This window comes from Cupressus sempervirens, chromosome 11, assembly GCF_028749045.1.
Source record: "Cupressus sempervirens isolate cs-2001-9-10 chromosome 11, ASM2874904v1, whole genome shotgun sequence".
Lineage (NCBI taxonomy): Eukaryota > Viridiplantae > Streptophyta > Pinopsida > Cupressales > Cupressaceae > Cupressus > Cupressus sempervirens.
The window spans coordinates 402874297-402878481 of record NC_143128.1 but is presented as its reverse complement, the minus strand read 5'-3'; positions in this window follow the sequence as shown (position 1 = coordinate 402878481).

Sequence of the window (4185 nt, the reverse complement as noted above, 5' to 3'; positions counted from 1 at the left end):
CCACCCTTGGTTATAGCATAGTTCTCCAAGGTGAGACCTTCAATTTTCTTAGCAATTATAAATTTTGGAGATTTCCTTTCTCTGAATATTCTATTGTTGCACTCTTTCTAGATTCCCTAGTAGAATTGTGGGAGAATCCATAAGCTAAATAAATGTGAATTTATGCCAAAGTGGTGGCTTCTCCATTGGGTCAAGAAGTCCTAGAAACTAACTGGGGGCACCAACTAAAACTGAGGTCCCTAGTTAGGAGGTTCCACACCTTAGATGAGAAAGGGCAATGAATGAATACATGATTAACCATTTCAAGGTCATGTTTGTAGAGGTTGCATCTATTGAGGATAAATTTTCCTCTCTTGGCCAAATTATCTAGGGTAGGATTTTATCTTGCAGGAGAAGCCTGAAGAAAATGTTGATTTTAGGAGTAAGACTAGAAAACTAGGCTTTAGCCCAAATTGGCTTCTCCATCCTATCCCATATGGAGAAATATCCTAAGGCAACAAAGTACTACCCACTCAAAGAATCCCCCAAATAAGGGTATCCCTACTATTTCTGAGGATGGTGGCTTTTAGATAAATCATCAGAGAGTTAAGGTCCAGGGATAGCTTGGACAAGTTATGCCAATCATTTCCAGATCTGTAATCTTTGGCATATAGACCATATCTTTGTATGCTTTGTTGATCCCATCTACCAAAGAAAGGGTGATTGATTAGAGGTCCCTAACACATCTGGTTGTCATGCCAAAAAAGGATATTGTCTCCGTTGCGAACTTTCCACATAGCTTTAGATTTGGCTAGAGGCTTTGACTTTGAAATCCCATTCCAAATGTAGGATCCCTGGGGAATCTCAGACCCATCTATCAGGGAGTTGAGGGACTACCTTCTTAGGTATTTCTTAGTCAAGATATCCCTCCAGACACTTGAACTTTAAAAAATGTGCCATATCTGCTTAGCTAGGAGAGCATTGTTGAGATGTCTAATTCTTCCAGTGCCAAGACCACCATAGCATTTGGGTGAGACAAACAAGATCCCAGGTGACGAGGTGGTATCTCTTATGGTCATCAGACCCTAACCAAAGAAAGTCCCTTTGAACCTTCTCCATCCTATCGGCATGCTTGACTGGGATACCAAAAAGGCTTAAGGCATAAGTTGGGAGGTTCTGATAGATGGATTTAACCAAAGTGCACTTTCCAGCCTGGCTTAGGGTGGCACCTTTATAGCCTATAAGTTTCCTATTGAATCTATCTAGGATGCTATTCCAGAAAGAATCCAGGGGTCTAGTGCCCAAGGGCAAGCCAAGATAGTTGGTAGGAAGAGACCTAATACTACTTCCCAAGATGTAAGCAATCTTCCTCTGTCTCTCCAAAGGGGTGTTGATGAAGAAGACTGAGCTCTTTTCCCAATTGATCATGTGGCTTCAGCCCCTGGTGTAGGTATTTAGGAGGCCCTTGAAAACTCTAGCCTCACTGATAGTGGCTTCATCCCCCAAAATGGTATCATCCACAAATTTTTGGTGAGTGAAGGTAGAGGGACTCGAAGAGGGCTTTAGACCAAGAAAACTCCTATCCTTGCATTTCCTCTGGATAAGTCTTCCCAATCATTCAACCATAATGATGAAAATGATAGCGGAAATGGGGTCATCCTATCTTAGTCCTCTCAAAGGAAAGAAGAAAAGAGAAGGGGAACTATTAACCAAAATAGATAAAGAAGGAGAAGTAACAAGTTGAGAGATGAGCTTGCAAACCTAGGCATCAAAACCAAAAGCCTGTAGGACTGCTAGAAGGAAATTCCAGTCCACCCTATCATAGGCTTTGGACATATCTAGTTTGAGCAAGAAACCTTCCTTCTTACTAGCCTCAAGAGAGTGGATGACCTCATGGACCATGATAATGGACTCAAGAATCTATCTCCCAGGAACAAAGCCAGTCTATTGAGGGGAAATAATCAAAGGTAGGATGCTAAGGAGTCTTGAGTTAAGAACCTTTGAAATGATTTTGTACGAAGAGTTGTAAAGGCTTATGGGCTTGAACTTATCCATCAAGTCAGCTCCCAGTATTTTAGGGATGAGAGCTAGGAAGGTAGTATTTAGTTCTTTTAGAAGATTTTTGGTGCCAAAGAATTCTTGCACTACCTTAATAACATCATTTTTTACCACTTCCCAAAAGACTTGGAAAAAGAAATTTGAGAAGACATCTAGGCTAGGGGCTTTGTCTCTTGGGAGAGAATTGAGAGTCAAGAAGATTTCCTCCAAGGAGGGGATAACTTTTAGCATCAAATTGTGGTGTGCTTGCAACAAGGATGGAATAGCAGACAAAATGTCAACTTGGTTGGGATCTGAGAGAGAAGGATCCTTGGAAAGAAGGGAGGAGAAGAACTGAACAACTTCATCTGCAATCTCATCATCATTATTTAAATGAGCCTGGCCTTTCTTAATGGAAGAGATCCTATTGTTTGCTTGATGTTTTAGGGTGGTCAGATGAAAGAACCTTAAGTTTTTGTCACCTTCTTTTAACCAATTAACTCTACATCTTTGTTTCCAATAATGTTCTTCCTTTGAAATGATGTTATGGAGATTTGAGAGGATGGTGCTCTCTTCTAACCTGTTCTAATCATTGTAACTGATATGCTAAATTTCTTCCTGGATAGTGCTAAGTTGAGTAGTCTTCTCATCTTTATCCTAGAAAATATGGCTGAAGTCAGTTTTATTCCAAATTTAAATGTTTCTTTTAACATTTTTCAATTTTTGGGCAACCCTGTACATGGTAGTGCCTTCGATCTTAATGTTCCACCATGAAAAAATCTTACGTTCCAAAGCCAGGTGGGTTATCCACATTTTCTCAAAGTGAAAAGGAAAATTTCTTTTGACAACAAGGGGGCTAATAGAAAGAGAAATAGGGGAGTGATTTGAGCCAACTCTAGTGAGGAGGGATAGTCTACAAGAGTGAGTCTGAAGCCACCTGGGAGAGATGAGGGCTCTGCCAAGATGAACTTGGATACATTCCCCTCCAAATCTTTTGTTAGACCAAGTAAAACTACCCCTCAGGAGATCCACGTCCATAGAAGAAAGATTGTAGATGAAGTTGGTGAGGTCAAGCTTACTTTCATAATCTAGGGCTAGCCCTCCACATTTGTCATCATCAGTGAGAGGGGAGTTGAAATCCCCCATGATGATTCCTTTTTTCGTGTTGATGTTGTTGATGACTGCAATGGAACTATCATAGAAGGCTTTCCTTTCCCTTTTAGAGTTAGGTGCATACAAGTTTAGGATGAACCAAGAATCATCACTATGATGAAGGGAAACTTTGTAGAGGAGAGCATTATTTGCATAGAAAATGGTGGATAACTAGTACTTCCTATTGTTGTAAAGAATTAGCACCCTCTAGAGGCTCCATCCAAATTAGTGGCTACACTATTCATGAGTTTACTAAAAGATAACTTATTAACCAATTCTATTTTCATCTTGGTCTCTTGGATCAACAAAAAATTAGGTCTTTTATCTTTGATCATATTTATTACTAATCCTATTTATCGACCCCAATAAGGCCCCTTATATTCCAAGAAATGACTTTCATTTCTTACTTCCTGAGAATTTGTTGATGGTTCTTTGGCTCCCATCTACTAGGTTCCCTTTGGTTTCTTCTTGCAAGAGTTGGTTGGTTTTCTTCCCACCTAGTTTCTTGGGAGTAACAACATCAGCCTTAACCTTACTTCGATCAGTCATTGGGGACAAGGGGGGGTAATCTCAAAGTTGGTTGTACTTTTTCTTTTTCATCATGTACCAGTTGTTTAGGCTATCAAGAGAGAAACTATCAATCCATTCTTTCCAATGAGAGACTTGGTCAAGAGAGGAAATTTTGATGAGTTGTAGGAGTTTGGCCTCCAAACCCATGGGAGTAGATTGAGCCTTCCCCTAGCTTAGTACCGAGCTCGATGTCTGAAGCAGGGAATCCTTGGGCCTAGGGGAAGGCCTCTAGGGGGAGGAATCCTTCCTCTAAGCTTCTCTCTCTATATTAGGGGGATAAACCTACCTAAGGGTGATCTGCTCAAGCCCTTCTAGCACAACTACATCCTCTACATCTAGGGCTTCCACTAGGGATGCAAGAGTCACTAACTCCAAAGCAGGATCGCCCTTCTTGGTATCATTCTTCTTAGAGGCACTCTACTTGTCTTTCTTGCTCTCTCTCAAATC